The sequence below is a fragment of the Triturus cristatus genome, chromosome 6 (genome assembly GCF_964204655.1).
Source record: "Triturus cristatus chromosome 6, aTriCri1.1, whole genome shotgun sequence".
In the NCBI taxonomy this organism is placed as follows: Eukaryota; Metazoa; Chordata; class Amphibia; order Caudata; family Salamandridae; genus Triturus; species Triturus cristatus.
This window is the reverse complement of record NC_140589.1, coordinates 336,669,010-336,686,019: the sequence shown is the minus strand read 5'-3', so window position 1 is coordinate 336,686,019 and position 17,010 is coordinate 336,669,010.

The following is a 17,010-nucleotide window of genomic DNA, read 5'->3' as shown; positions in this document are numbered from 1 at the left end:
CAAAGCTGGATATAATTTCGACTCAATATTACAGGGGGAACAGTGAAATAAGATTGCTGTACGCCCCAATGACTGCAGTGAAAATGCCTGCCACCACTGACTGGTTGATCAATAAAAGCAATAATTTGGGTGCAAAAGACTTCTTGACCTTTGTGTCAATGCATTTGTTGCGCTAATGGTAGTTCTGCACTTTGCGAGGAGAGAAAGGTCAGTTCATGTGATCTTCTAGAAGCACTTCTACAGAAGTGAAAGGAAGGCATGTCAGTGAGGCTAAAATACTTCTCTGGGCTGATAGAAGATGGGATTGACAATATACCAACCCAGTGGCTGAAGGCAGCTGACCCAAGCAACTGAGTTTCACCATATTTAATCAAGAACATATTTTAAATAACTTCTCAATGTGGCCTAATAAGGTCCATGAGCCTCACTTTCGCCTACATTTTTCAATTCTACCAATTCAAATCACTTTATTTCATCCTTCTGAGGTGAATTAAATTTTTATTGAGCTATGGAAATGTTAAACAATAGGGGCACCACAGAAAATACACACAATTATGTATTTAATTACAAAAAATTATGAAGGTCCAAGTGAGACTCATGGGCCTTATTAGGCCACATGGTGAAGCAACATAGTACAAAGGTATGCGTTAACACAGGTATGCAGTTATACAATTTAAACATAACTTCACTCTTTAATGACCACAGACAATTTCGCTCACAGACCAGGATCGATGCCTCATTCTCTCTCCCCTCTTCTAGCATGGAATAATCTGGTAGGATTTACCTTATTGGTTGAACTATGTTGCCATGCAATAGTGAGGTTTGCTCATCAACCAAGGCCAGTTACTGTTCGCATAGCTAACTGCCTCTGCCATCCACACTTTAACAAAATGTGTGATCCTCAATAAATGACTTGCACTCCCCAAGCATCAGTTCCTTTATCTACCAAAATTGTGGATATACATTGCTCAGGCTCACTGATTTACCTCACTAGGATGTTATTTTAGGTCATACATACAGAATACCCTCTATCACTTCTCAGAATAGCAGTAAACTGTTAATGTAACAGCCTCCTCCCACTGCCTCCTGCTATGATAACAAACCTTAATGATGAGTGCCTAATGTGTTTCCTGAAAAATACTGCCCAGGGTTTAAGAACTATCCTGAACACAACCTGGATAACATGAAAGAAAGAGTGAAAGTCTTTAGCTATGTAGTTGTGTAGTCTGATGTGAACTGCCTATAAGTGCTAGATGATTTTCAGAATTGCCGAAACATGTGACCCACAGGTTATACATGGACTCTCGAGGTAAGTGCATTGGCATTCTTCTCACCACTCTTTAACAAAGATTAAAGTCTATCATGTTCAAGTTGCACACAGATTTCTACGGAAGTGACATTATTTTAACTCTTTCTGCCTCCAGCCCCGAAAGCCTTTTACAAGTGCTTACATATCAAAGTGAGGTCTGTTGTCTCCTTGAATAGGGATAACATTGCAGTCACAGGACTAATGCAAAAACATTGAAAGTTTCAACAGGGTGGTGCTTCATCATTAGTAGGAGAAAGCAAATACAAATTTGTATTTTAAGAAAAAGAAAAAAGTAGCTTAGTCCATCACATAGTCTTACACTGCCAAGGTAGGGCATCTTTTGAAGATAAAGCAGCTGTTTCCACTGTATTCTCCCTCTTGTTTGCAGCCTACCCTCTCTAGTGCATTGGCAACAGTGGTTTGACATTGCATAATGGGTTTCTCTAAATGATATGTTGACAGACTCTGGTTAAAGCTCTCAAATATCATGTATAACCCACCTGTCCACATCAGAAAATCCCCTCAAAACCATCAGATTGTATTCAGGGAAGATAAAGATAGGGAGATATGATCTTAGAAAGTAGTTTTAAGCATTTAAAGATAGACTAGGTCACTGCGTTATAATATTTTCAAACAACTTTCTGGTGATGAGAAGTAGGTGACCACATTGCTTTGCATGTGTTGCCACTAACTACATGCCATGTAAACAGCATTGCCTGTACCCATAGAGCAAGATATGATCTCTTACACTCTCCCAAGCTTTACCGCCTAGTTTTTCTCAGATTGAGTTCATATCTCACACTCAAGTACACATCTATTCACCATGAAACATCTGCTTACTTACTGCCACACGTGCTTATAGATGTGTGCTACCACTTACACGCACTCACACATTCACTGCTCTCTCTCATATACACACGCACACGCAGTTACACATTCCAATACTGTGAGATTCCCACACATATCCTTCTCTCACAAACATTAAGTAAAATCTTTCCCATCTAGTACAAATAACAAATATTCACTCATCTCAGGCACAATTACCTATCTCAAAATCATCACACAGGGCACTCACCCACCTCAGGCAGATTCATCTCCTTCGGGCACAGTCTCCTCCATCATGCATAGTCACCCTCCACCCCTACTGATCGTCAGGCAGAGTTGAACCAAAGTGGCCCTCACTCAGTCACCCCAACTGACAAGACGACTAAGACAAGTGAAAAGATTACAGCAAAACAAATTGTCACAGACAAGGGGAGACTGAGAAGGAGAAGTAAAGGTGTGCAAGAGCGAAAGAGAAACATTATTTGATAAAGGGAGGGGAAGAAGCAGGATAGAAAGAGAGCATAAAGAAGAGACTAATGCCATGAATGTAGGACAAACAAGGAGGTGAACGCCAGACATTAAGGCTTCTCAAAGACTGAGTAACAGCAGTGTACAATACATAGCAAAAGAGGAAAGAGACTCAGCAAAAGGATGATGAAAGGTACAGGACAAATCCAAAAACGAAGATGTAAACATTAAATGGCAGTTAACAAAAGAGCCATTTAAAGGGAACAGTTAATGAGTCATGACTGATTAGTGGTAGAGTGTATGAGTTTGTATGTGTGTGACATAAGAGCAATATAGGTGAGAGAGGAGTGAGATGCTAAAAGTTTTTTTTAAAGGAAGAGATTAAGTGAAAAGAAGGAAATGAAAACTAAAGACAGAAAGAAAGAGCATGTTTGGGAGAGAAAGGGAGGGAGTGAGAAATTAGTATAAAGTGAAAATGGGGGTGTCAATGGGCAAGCGTGAACACTACTGCTTAAAGGATACGTAGGAGGGCACAAATGGGTGTTAATAGGGGAATAGCTCAGTTTAGTTTTAGTGGGAGAACAACTCAGCTTCTTATTACTAGGGGGACAGTTCAACTTGGTGTTAACAGAGAAAGAACTCACCTTGGTGCTAATAGAGGAAACTCAGCTAGGTGTTAGTAGCGAGAGAGCACAGGTTGGGAGGGGAAGACCTCAAACTGATGTTTGTCATATGCATCACTTCTCTACCTTTTGCTAGGTTCTTACTATAGAATCACGATATACATACATGCAGACATACATTTCAGTAGGAGAAAACCCAGCTTGTCAATAAGGGTAAAGGTCAGCTTGGTGTTGGTAGTAGAGAAAGGTTGAGATTGTAATTATTGCAGGAGAGTTAGCATCTAGATGTTAGCAGTAGAAGAGCTTTCTTTGGTTGCAGCAGTGGCAGAGGGGGTTAGACCCCAGTAGTTCACAAATTAGCTTAGTATTGGCTTTAGAGATGGGCACTCAGTCCGGTTTAACAGAGAGACATGGAACTAGCTGTAGCCAATTACAGAAATCAGTTCGGTGTTAATAGAACAGAGTTCAGCTTGGCTTTGGTAGCTCCATTGAGCAGGAAAACGTTTTTTGTGCAACAATTTGATGACCCAGACCATCACGAAATATAGGTTTTAGTAAGGAACTAAAAAAACACAAGGAAAGCTATACATGAAGAGTCTGTCTTACAGATAGCTATGTAGACATCACCGTATGTACTCACCTGTAGCTATGAAAACCAAGAATAGGCTGGCACCGGCAGCTAAGGACATCATGATGACCAAGAGGATGGAGTTGGCTGTGCAGATCTTGTGACTCGAGCTCTTACTGCTGTCTCTTCTCTTCTGGAGATTCTAATTATATACAGCTCTCCTCTCAGGGTGTGCTTGAGCAGGTCATGAGACTCAGTAATGTTGATCTGATTGGTCGCATTTGCCTCTCCGGAATCCTCCTCTTCTTCCTCCGCCTCCTCTTTCTACCCCTGATGTGATGCGTCAAGCAGAAGGACTCAAATGATGAGTGTTCCTGCATTTCAGGGTAGTTGCCTCAGCTACTCTTAGCTCCGGCTTCAATTATTGCAGTAGTGCTTAATATCAAAGTCTCTTAAAAACTGTCTTGCATCTGAGACTATACAAAACTCTCTTCAAAGTGAACTGTTCTCTCCAAGTCCTACAGACACAGAAGCCCTGTTAAGCTGTGCAGCGAGTGCCACTGTGCTCTGATTGAATAACAGATGCAGTCCTCATGAAGGTTTAGCCCATTTGTAGTTATGTCAGGATCAATAAAAAATTGCCAATTGACGGTGGCTCCTGTGGGACAGCTTCGAAGCAATGATAATTCTCCTTCTAATCTCCGCCTTTAGGTAACCTCTCTGGCTCATCCATGTTTAATAACTCACCTCTAACTTCTGCCAAGGAGGAAATGTTGTAATGCAATGCTCAGTCACCAAATCTCTTTCAATGCGTTTTTGTGACTGCTGAAAGGTTTCCTCTGTAACGAGCTGTACTCATAACCTTCACACTGTACAGCAGAGAGTGTTTATGGGAATGGGTAGTAGCCCTGTACAAACATAGCAACACTCATATTTGTCAACAATATATTTTAACTGTTGAAGCACTACTGATCCATTAAGAAAATTAAACATTTCAGGTAATATTTTTGCATCTGAGTGCCAATTTCTTGTTATCATCAGGTAGTAACCTGAAAGTTATCGATTTGACAGAACTGAACGTCACATCTTAAATCACCAGCAATTCAAACAGTATGCACTTGGTTAACTTACTTTTATCCATCAAACAGATGTCTGTTAGAGTTCTACATTTTTCTTTGACAATGTGTTATATCTGATTTTCAAGATTAAATACATGCATATTTAAATTAGGTGACATTGTTCACTTTGATCTGTTTGTCCGGTGGCAAGAGATTTTAAACCAGTCATCAAATTAGCAGCTGACGAGAAAACATCAGCACCGAATTGGCAGGGCTGCTTTGCTCCTGTGATCCATACCACACAGCAGCACAAGCAGCTCTAACATGGCCCATTTTACACATAGCAGCTGACTAATAAGATGCTATCAGCAAAGCATAGTATACAAAAAAAAGTGATATATATTTATAAGTGAAGGAAGTCACCAGAAAAATCCATTAAGTACCATACCCATTAAACACTCAGGTCCAGATTTATATCCCAGTGGTAAAGGTACCCGCAGTGACGACGGAGTACCTGTAGATCCAAGATAATAGTCCACCTACAGATTGTCATGTAGATGGACCATCGGGTTGGCTACGGCAGTGAGTACTCTATCACCGCCATAGCCAAACCTCTCAGACGGGCAGAGGGAGTGAGGGCCGTCGTAGGTGAAGCTATAAGTCCATCCACCCAATTTAAAGAAAAGAAAAATATAAACTGTTTGATCCATGGCTGCACCATGTTGGCGCATTCCTGCACCAAACAACAGAATGCATTGTCAGGGACTGCCATGACAGCGGTTACTCCCAATGTATTTTAAATGACCACTTGCTTAGTGGTCGTTTATAAATTTAACGGGCGGTCACTCCACCAGGGGGACGGAGTAATCTACTCCATCCTCCTTGATCATCCACCGATTTACAAATCTTCAGTCCCAACTTTTTAGTCAATTTTATGTGAATTCCAGGACTTCTCATTTAACTTTGAACTTTTTAAGTATGGCCTAAAGATCTTAGGGGCAGATTTAAAACCCCCCTGGGCCACCACTACGTCACTTTTCGTGATGGACTGGTTGCGCAGGGGGCACCTCCATATTTACAAGGAGAGGAAAAGCCACCCTGAGTGACTTTTCCTCTCCTTGTAAATATGGCCCCTTCACACGCAGCACTGTGCGTTGAAGGGGCGTTCCATGGGTGTTGCGGTGGGTGTCCCACGCAACACCCATGGAACAAAACACATCTCCAGATTTACAAGAAATTGTAAATCTGGAGATGCGTGTGAATGCTACGCCACCCTAGAGGTGGCGTAGCGAGGCGCAACGAGGAGAAATGTTTTCATTTCTCCTCGTTTTTTCCTCTTTCAATGCGTGCTGCATTCTACAGCACGCATTGAAAGAGGAAAAAGCCTCTTGTGATTGTTTTTGTGCAGGAAGGTGTCCCTCCCTGCACAAAAACAATCTCCCCACGACGCAGGCATCCTTGCACCATGGTGCAAGGGTGCCTGCGCCGGCGCATGGCTGCAGTTTGTGCGCCAGCGCCTGGCAAGCACAGAGATGCGACATATTCTTGTAAATATGTCGCATCTCTGTGCTTTCCAAGCTAACGCAGCACGGAGCAGCAAAATTACTTGCTGCACCGTGCTGCGTTAGTTTGTTGTAAATCTGCCCCTTAGTGTACACAGTGTTTTTGATTACAAAAGTCAAGACTTGCTGAAGTTATCACACATGAAAAATGGTCACTTAGCACGTAGAAATGTGCCTTTAAATTGTTATTGCGTGTGTGTGCTATTTGGAATGCAAATCAAAGTAGATCACACCTATGCGGCAAAAGTAGGTTTCAAATGCATGTCATTTGGAAACACATAAGAGGGAAATATAGAGATCAAAATGGTAAAGACTTTAATTCCCCTGTTAACTCGTATTGGAATTTAGGAATAATTAAGAAGATGAATTAATCAACTGAGACGGTCCACTAGAGAGTGGATTTGTCAACACCGTAATGTCTAGCAACAGAAGGTTTTTTAATTTAAAACGAATGAGATGGACAATGTGTCAGCACTCCTATTTGCATCTGATTTATCCTTTGGTCAACATGTTTCAGCTCTCAAAAAAAATATATTAAAAGGAGCTTTCTTCAGGACCTCTCTATACATAATGTGGTGAAAAGTGAAAAAAGTGAGTGGTAAAAATTATAACCACGTGTTAATGCATATTGTGAACACACGCTAAGGTGTACAGTTCATGGTAAGTGGACTGACAGTGTCTCCGTATCCACTGTTGTAAAAGTACGTAATTCACAATTTTTGGGTAGCCCTTCGGTTCCAGGGAGGCGTGAGCCCCTATTAGGAAATTTGTGTCTCAGTGCTCGCCCACGTATAAACCTATTCCGGCAACCTCTTAAGCTGGATGTGTGACACATAGCAGCTCAGATGTTTAATTCATTAATATACAGGGAGAAGGACAGCCTACATACTTTCCTAACTCTCTCTTTTGGTTTATAGAAGAATTAAAAAGGACAATGCTGAAATAAAACTATTTCATCTTAAAGAATGGGAAGTAATAAACATTTGATGAGCCTTATCAATATGAACACCTGAAACTCCATGTAATCAAATTATGATAATCAGAAAGGAAGAGATATACTCGCCACTATATCCAAATTCACAAATGATTTAAAGATGACCCTGAAATGTCCTTCTCCTACATAACGAAATGACACATTAGCCAGCAAATTCAGGGAATTGTGTGCCTGATAGAAAACATCAAACATACCTCAGAGCCGCCAGAGAATATTTTAAGGATTTATGTTGCCCTCTAAAAGATTTACTTTGAGGCCACGTGTTAAGAAATTTGAATTATTAACTCTCTTTAGCTCATTCAAGCCCTTGTGATCCCAAAAAATATTAAATCATATGCTAAACCTTCAGAAAATTAGGCACACAAAAAGAGCCAAAAGTTCAAGCTACCTTATGTCTGCCAAACAAATTGTGCCATAAGGAAAGTTTCAACGAGCATTGATGAAGCCATTTCTTTTTGAGCTTGGATCTATATTTTTTACTTGCAGTAGCATTTATGCAGAATTCGGTGCCTAACCAGCTCCTTTCTTCCATTGTAGATGAAACTGGCTAAGGGTGACTTGGTAGATGTTTAGCCGTCTAATGTATAATAATAAAATAAGAAATATGTGTGTAGGTATAGTTGCCTAATTTTTGTCATCACAAATATATCCACCTTCACTATCAGCATTTTACTTCAACAGTGAAATCAAGCCCTGTTATGAAGATGGGAATAGACTTTACAACGCAGTCTTTACCAAGCAATGACCTTACCACAGAGCCTTACCACGCAGGTTAGTACCATGTAGGTAAGTATGTGTGTCTTTACCACAGATGCCTTTACCAGACAAGTAAGTATTTGGAGAAGAAAAATCTCTTCCCCAACCTGGACTTTCTTTTCTTCTTTACATGTGTGCACTTCAATGGCTGGACAGTTACATGTGACCCAGCTGAGTAAGAGTAACAAGACAGAGATGTTTACTGGAGACATTAACAGAATAGTATAGTAAAATGTGAAGTTGAAGTAAAAGCCAGTGGAGATAAGGATAATGTAGAAAGATATATGAGGTAGTGAAAGAAGTAAAGTAAATTGGGAAATGTGAGGTAGTCAGAAGAAAATGTTGGGGCATATTATCAAGCCAGGCGATAAAATTATCGACGCTTTAGCGGCAGAAAACTGCCGCTAAAACGGCGATAATGGGCTTGATAATATGCTCTATGGAATTCCAATTGAAGCCCATGTTAGATGTCCTTCACATTTAACATGGGCATCAATTGGAATGCCATAGAGCATATTATCAAGCCCATTATCGCCATTTTAGCGGCAGTTTTCTGCCGCTAAAGCGGTGATAATTTTATCGCCTGGCTTGATAATATGCCCCAAAGGTAGCCAGAGGTAGAAAGAGAGAAAGGTGAGGTAGAGCAGAGAGATGGGGGCATATCAACAACAAGCGGTGATAATTATCGCTAAGCGCACTTAGCGCTAGGATAATTATCGCCGTCTAGCGTTGATTTTTATCGCTGAGATAGCGTGCTATTAGCAATGCTTATCTCAATAGCGATAAAAATCCTCACGCTAAGTGGCTAATGTGAGATTATCGCTGGAAACCCAGTGATAATCTCACGTTAGCTTGTTGATAGGGACAGACAAACTTAGCCATGATATTCTCCTTCCATAGGATATCATGGCTAAATCAGAAAAATACCAGACGTAAAAAAGCAGCGTTACCCGCGGTTAGTGCTGCTTTTTTTGTCTCTAACAGGGTTAGCGATATTCTTGATAATAGGATAAATGTCGCTTAGCGACATTTCTCCTATTATTTTACTCTGGAACGCCCCCTTTGCATCTCATTAGAGATGTAAGGGGAAGCGTAGAGTAAAAGGGTGCTAACATGCAAATATGCATGTTAGCACCCTGTTGTTGATGGGGTGCTAGTTTTATCTCTGCTTTTTTGGCTTTTAAAGCCAAAAAAGCAGAGATAAAGCCCTTGTTGATATGCCCCATGGTGAACTAATGGTGAGGTAAATCGAGAGCCAGGTAAGGGAGCGAGATCGGTGGGTAGAGAGGGTTGAGATGAGAGATAGAGAAAGAAATGAAATGTAGAGGTGAGAGGGACTGATAAGGTAGAGAAAGAGCTGAGAGAAAAGTAGAGAAAGAAAAGATAGTAGAGACATTTAGAGGCAGATCGAAAGGTGAGGTAAAGATTAGGGTGCATATTATCAAGGATGGCGTTAAAAATTATCGCCGGTTTAGCGGCAGAAAACTGCCGCTAAACCGGCGATAATGAGCTTGATAATATGCTCTATGGAATTCCCATAGAAGCCCATGTTCTGGTGTGAACATGGGCTTCTATGGGAATTCTCCAGGGCATATTATCAAGCCCATTATCGCCGGTTTAGCTGCAGTTTTCTGCCGCTAAAGCGGCGAAAATGTTAACGCCGTCCTTGATAACATGCCCCAAAGATGGGTTGTACATGGAGTGAAGTAGATAGAGGAGAGTTACAGGAAAGTTAGATGGAAAAGGAACAGGGAAATACATAGAAAGAGATACGATACAGATAGAGTTAAGATAGAAAGAGGTAGCCAAGAGTAATGTAGGTATCGAGGTAGCCACAGATAGTGATAGAGAGGCAAGGTTATTAGAGATAGATTATCAGGTGAGGTACTATGGGTATATTGCGAGAGAGAGGTGGTGTAGAGAGGGCCACAAAAGACAGGAAGTCTAAGTAAGACTTAGGGGAGGAACAGAGAATAGTCATATAGTTAAAGATGAAGTGAAGTAAGGAGAGATACACAGAAAGATTAAAACTGAACAGGCAAGGTGTGCACACTAGGGGGCATATTATCAAGCGATAAAACTATCGCCGCTTTAGCGGCAGAAAACTGCCGCTAAAACGGCGATAATGGGCTTGATAATATGCTCTATGGAATTCCAATTGAAGTCCATGTTAGACGTCCTTCACATTTAACATGGGCTTCAATTACAATTCCATAGAGCATATTATCAAGCCCATTATCGCCGTTTTAGCGGCAGTTTTCTGTCGCTAAAGCGGCGATAATTTTATTGCCTGGCTTGATAATATGCCCCTAAGTTTCTGGTAAGCATATTTATTTGTCAAATTGGAGAATTAAAAGAAGCTGTTTCCTATTGGATCTGAGTGCAGCATTCGACACTGTAGCTCATACCACCTTGCTACAGTGTCTGAACAGTGGAGGAATATCTGGAGCTGCACTCCAATGGATCCAATCGTTCCTGACTGGGAGAAGCTTCCAGGTCCGCCAGGGTGATCACTACTCCAGGGACATAGGATTGGGCCAGGGCGTTCCCCAGGGATCGTCCCTGAGCCCCACCCTTTTTAATCTTTATGTCTCCCCAGTGGCTCCAATTGCTGTGGGCCATGGGCTGCAAATTGTGTCCTACGCAGATGACACGCAGCTGGTTATCTCCCTTTCACGCGCGCCTGGCCTTGCCATGGACAGTTTCAGGGCTTGCATGCAAGATCTCGCAACCTGGATGTCCACTAATTGCCTTAAATTAAATGGCAACAAGACCGAGGTGCTCGTGGTGGGGAGGAACCCATCTGTTTGGTCGTCGGCGTGGTGGCCCCCATGCTTAGGTGAGGTCCCAACACCTCGTCAGGAAGTCAGAAACCTTGGGGTCTGGCTTGATGCTGACCTGTCTTTTGGACCCCAGATAGACCGGGTGGCGGGTGTCTGTTTTAGCGTTTTAAAAAGCCTACGGAAGGTCCTAGTTCTCCTCCCTACGTCCGCCCGTAGAACGCTGGTGCACGCCCTCGTCACATCGCGTCTAGACTATGGCAACCTATTGTACTTGGGAGCAACCTGTAAGGCAATAAATCGCCTTCAGGTGTTACAGAATGCGGCAGCCCGCCTCATTTTAAAATTCCCCAAAAGATCGGCCTCCAAAGCTGCCCTTCAGACCCTCCATTGGCTGCCAGTAAGGAGCAGAGTTGAATTTAAAGCCCTCTGTACTTGTTATCGCATCCTTACTGGGAAGGCGCCAGCACCACTCCAGAACCTAGTCACCAGGTATGTACCATCACGCGCTTTGTGCTCCTCACATGGAGGCCTATTAAAGGTCCCTAGGGTGAGAAGGGCCCGCATGGGAGGAAGATCCTTTCGCTACTTGGTGGCAAAGAGCTGAAATGCTCTACCTCTTAACCTTCGCCTGGATCCATCTGAATCTAGCTTCCGGAAGAAATTAAAAACACATCTTTTCTCTAGATAACCGGGCCCACTCCTCACTTCTGTTTCTGAGTTTTTCAGTTTCAGCGCGGGGACACGCTTCCGAACTTAACCAAGCGCTTTACAAAATTCCCTTATTATTATTATTATTATTATTATTATTTAATCAGCAACTTTAACTATCCCACTCACTTTTCCAGGTCCTCCTTTCAAACATGGCCCATGTTTTAAACAAATCTGCTTAATTTCCTTTTACCATTGTAAAAAGTAATAGCACATGCACCATTCTTGTATGCCTCCTATATACCTTAGTGAATCGACACCCAAAATGTTAAACCCCTTCTCTTAGTAAAAGTGCAAAGAGAGTACAGTTCTCTTGGGTTGTATTAATTGTATATTAATATTCCCATTTTACTCCCATTCTAGATGTTTTGGGGCCAGTTCAGAAATGAGTATGTAAAAGAGTACTACAGTGGCACCACTTTACAGTCCCAGAATGCCTTTGTGAATAGGGTTCATTACCTGCATGTGCTGTTCATTCAGCTGAAGAAGGGCAATTTCAGAGCATATATCAGGGTGGCTTCTGTGATAAAAGTATCTTTTTTGAAGGTATGTAAACATATCATATATCTGTGTGTAGATACAAAGTACACAACAGTCAGCTGCTGCTCATATAGGAGACAGAAATGCAGACAACAAATGCACAAGCACATGCAGACACAGGTGGAAGTTAGTTGGATACACGAATGGACTGATGCCCTTGTCCTATGTCCTGCTGTATAGGTGATTGGATGATTGTGGGAGCACACATTAGATGGATGCTGGTGGTTGAATGGATGCCAATGTCTGTGTGGAACAATAAATGCTTGAGTCTATCTTAATAACCATACATGTCTGTCTCTGAATGGAAGCATGAGCTCTATAGGCAGGTCTTTGGAGGATGGTACAGTTATTTCTTATGTGGTGATGCAGATTGTGTCTGATAAATTGTTTTAGGACAGTTCTGAATGCAGTTTGTGCCCTCTGAGAAAATGCAGTTTTAGGGAGTAGAGCGAGTCAGATAGAGGATTTTTATATACCATTTGCTACTAGTACTATGTCTCTCAGAGCTAAAACAAGCTGTGACAGGTTAAATCACCAGCCATGTCTGAGAGTAACTTTCAATTTCCTTTGCCCAACCTGATTCACCTGATTATAGATAGGAGAAAAGGCACTGCCCGGTGCCAAATTTGAGCCAGTGGTTGCTGGTGGGAGCCACTGGCAATGTTTTCCCTGCATCTATTTCCTGAGAACAAGACACGAACAACTCATAATCATGGACATCAGCGACTAACTGTAAGTTATCTTTTAATTATTATTAATTGGTTTGCTTTCTAGTTGTTTCTATTATTGCAGTGGTTTACTGGGTAGACATTTATTGCTTGCTACTCATTGGTGTTGTGTTTTAATGAGATTTTACGTATTTTTACGTATTTATAAAAAAAAAAACTTTTTACTTTTCTGTCTGATGATAGTCCGTTTTTTATAGGTAATTTTGACTAATCAGTACATCTCATTAGAATAATATGTATGAATGAGCTAATATGGTATATATTTGTTAGTTATAGATTTATCTTAACTTGATTTGGAATATTGGAATTTTTTCGAGTTGTGTTCTTGCTAAGCATTCCAGGTATAGTAGACCTTGGTCGTTTACAAATGTTTGTACTTTGCACTATAGTATTTGATACATTTCTTTGGCTTATTTGTACACTTTAGGTTTTTGTTGGGTACAATTTTTTCTATTCTAATTTGTTGGTACCTTTGTTCTTTTTTGCTATATCTAGGAATTGATAGAGGGTAGGGTGGCTTCAAGCTAGTGTGTTTTAGAAGGAGCTGTGCCAAACTTCCACTGCGTTGTTTGTTTTTAGCTTCATGACTTATGGTGATCTCATATACATCCCACCATGGTATTGGATGCTTTCCTTAGCATCTGTGACCGAAATAGTGCAGTATGCCAACCGAAGTATCTTTGAAATAGCCAATTAATAGACTTAGTTTGCGTTTGAGTGTTTGATAGTAGTGACGTTCTCTCAGGAGATTGTAGTGGTTTGCTACTTCTGTACCTTGTACATATCAACAAGGGCTTTATCTCTGCTTTTTTGGCTTTAAAAGCCAAAAAAGCAGAGATAAAACTAGCGCCCTATCAGCAACAGGGTGCTAACATGCAAATTTGCATGTTAGCACCCTTTTCCCCTCTAATGAAATGCAAAGGGGGCGTTCCAGAGTAAAATATTAGGAGAAATGTCGCTAAGTGACATTTCTCCTATTATCAAGGATATCGTTAACCCTGTTAGCGATAAAAAAAGCAGCGCTAACCGCGGTTAACGCTGCTTTTTTACGTCTGGTATTTTTCTGACTTAGCCATGATATCCTATGTAAGGTGGATATCATGGCTAAGTATGTCTATCCCTATCAGCAAGCTATCGCCAAACCTTGTGGGATTATCGCTGTATTTGTAGCGATAATCTCATAATTGGCAGCTTGCGCTCTGAATTTTATCGCTTTGGTGATAAGCGTTGCTGATAGCACGCTATCTCCGCGATAAAATTCGGGGTTGTCCGGCGATAATTATCCTCACGCTAAGAGTGCTGAGCGATAATTATCGCCGGCCCTTGCTGATATGTCCCTATGTTTTTTATCTTGTTGGCAAATTGGCATTTGTTACGTACTCTGGACAGCCCTATATAGCTGTATGAGGTTATGTTTTCAATATGGAACTAATATTAAGTTATTTCGATTAGCTTAAGAAATCATAAAAGTGCTATAAAAACATCAATAAATTCATGACCATAACATACAAATCAATAAAAATGCAATGCCATACATAAGCAAAATACATTAAATTAATATTGTCTAAAAATTGCAATTATAAAAGATATTGTCTTGCTTGCTGAAAATTCAAAGGCACGAGTAATGGACGATTATATTTATGTCGCAGATCGGCCTATTTAGGCCAAATTAAAACAATGTGTAAAGCGTTTAGTGCAGAGGACACATCACATGTGCAAATGGGGGCGGGGGGGTCTGATGGCTTATGCCATCCCGCTAATAATTAATAGATCATATTTAGGCAAAAGTATATTAAAAACCTTTGGTGCATAACCGGCATATCCGTTGTAAGGTAAAGTTTGATTTTTTCCATAGCTTTCCCCATAACATCATATTTATGTCAATGTTTGTGCTGTGAGACTATGCTTCTAACTTCTTGGGTAAATACCTTATATGCTGTCTTGCACCATGCAATATCTGATTTAGAAATTAGCTCTGGTGAATTATAAAGATGTGGTTTACCCATATTTATCAGTGTTGTTTTCATAGAACTTAACTAAGGTATGCGCAGGCTATAATCCTTTTTTAGTCAGTATCAATCTGTTGAACTCTAACTCGTTTTTGACCAATATCAAAAATCATAAAAGTATAGGGTGCAAATGCATGTAGTCAGCAATAAAGCCTGCACCTATCTAATCGTGCACTATTTCTGTAGGTACATTCTGCGGGATTTGTAATAGTTTTCTAAAAAAAATTATTTTCTGCCGCTCATATAGTAATGAAAGACTTGCAACCCTTGAGCTCTGCTCCAAAAGATACAGTTGGAACACACTTTGCATTCTAGAGGTGTAATACAGACTTTGTATGGCTGTAGCCTAGTTGCCTGGAAAAGGCATAAATACTATTGGCGTCTCTATTAAAAGATTGAATGCGTGATTTCGATTAGGAATCCCAAGACAATTTATCATCCAACAAGATGCCTAAGTAGCAGAACTTGTCCATCTTACCCATATCATGATCCTTTATTAAATAGGTTTTTGTTGCGGTATTTATGGGTCCCATTATCATAGTATATGATTTGAAGTAATTTATTTGTAGGCCCTGATTTTCCATAAAATCATCATAATAAAAGTTGAAAGCCATTGGCTGTACGGGAGATAAGAACAGAATAATCTGTGATTAGCAAGGTGGGGACCATTCTATGTCCTAGCTTCGGTACATCTTTACAGTGTTCCCTTAAAAACTGATCTAATTGATTAATATATAAAATAATAAGCATTGGTGCTAAAATACAGCCCTGCTTGACCCCCTTTACTGACTGTAAGTGCGCAGTGCATTCCCCCCAATGGGCCATATCGTAAAGAGGCTTCAAGTCCTATGTGCAAATCATGCAAAAACGTCACTAGGGCCTCATCCGCCCACATATCCCTCAGCACAGACCAAAATTTAGATCTCACCAATGTGTCAAAAGCTGTGCTGAGGTCCATGAAGGCTAAATGTATACTTTTCCTTTTTATCACTGTGTATTTATTAACTAAAAGATATAATAAATTCAAGTTTTGTTATATAGTGCCTCGACCGAGCCTAAACCTGCACTGAATTTCTATCAGGATATTCCTATTCTTTACCCTGTCTGTTAATAGCTTCAGCAAGACCCTACCAAAAACTTTTATTTTCACGTCTATCAAAGAGATTGGTTCCCTTTTTTAAAAATAGGTACTATAACTGATTGCTTCCATGATGATGAAATATGGCCTTGTGCTGCCCCATTCGGATGCCGGGTGATTAATGAGACCCACAGATCTACACATGATTTAAAAAGGTCACCTGGAGCCCCATCTGGGCCAGGAGCCTTCCCAAGTGTAAATTCCATAGTGCCTTCCCTCACCTTTTCCAACTCAAAATAGACATTTGTTTCTTTGGCCGGATATGCAATAAGATAAGAATCACTGTCACCTGCATATATATGACCAAAGTGAGGCAATTCTTTTTTTCCAGCATAGTAATTGCTAGTTATGGCTTATATTTGAGTTGATACTTTGCAGCATGTGGCACTTTGTTGTTAGGCAGAAGTGTATACACTAAGGGTATGTTTGGGTTGTGCTACTAACCACGTATGGTGTAAATTTATGTTAATTGTGGAGGGCATAATTTAAATGTGCCATGCACCATCGACTTTTTACTGTTTGTCAATCTTAGCAAGATGATTTCTGATGCATAGGTTCTTCTTCTTTCGTCAGTGAAGGTATCATCTTTTATTTTTTTAAGAGCTTCAGGGGTTTCAGTTGCAGTTTTTCTGGTTCATGCTGTTTTACTTTGATAGTTTTAGATAGCTAGGAGTTGCCATGTCATGTAGTCAGGAACTTTTGGTATAGTATTTTTTTAAATAACTCCTGTATGCTCTTTGAAACTAGTGCCTGCTTCCCTACGGTCTTGTAAACATTTCAAAGTTCTGTTTGCATACGGCTGGGTCCAAACTGAAATGGCATGGTGAGCAAAAAAAGCAATGGGTTGAGATGCTACCCTGCGCAATTGCCAGAAGTTAGACAAATTGGAAGAATTCCTCCCATAACCTTTTGTGTGCTTGATGTACCCAAATGGCAAGGGT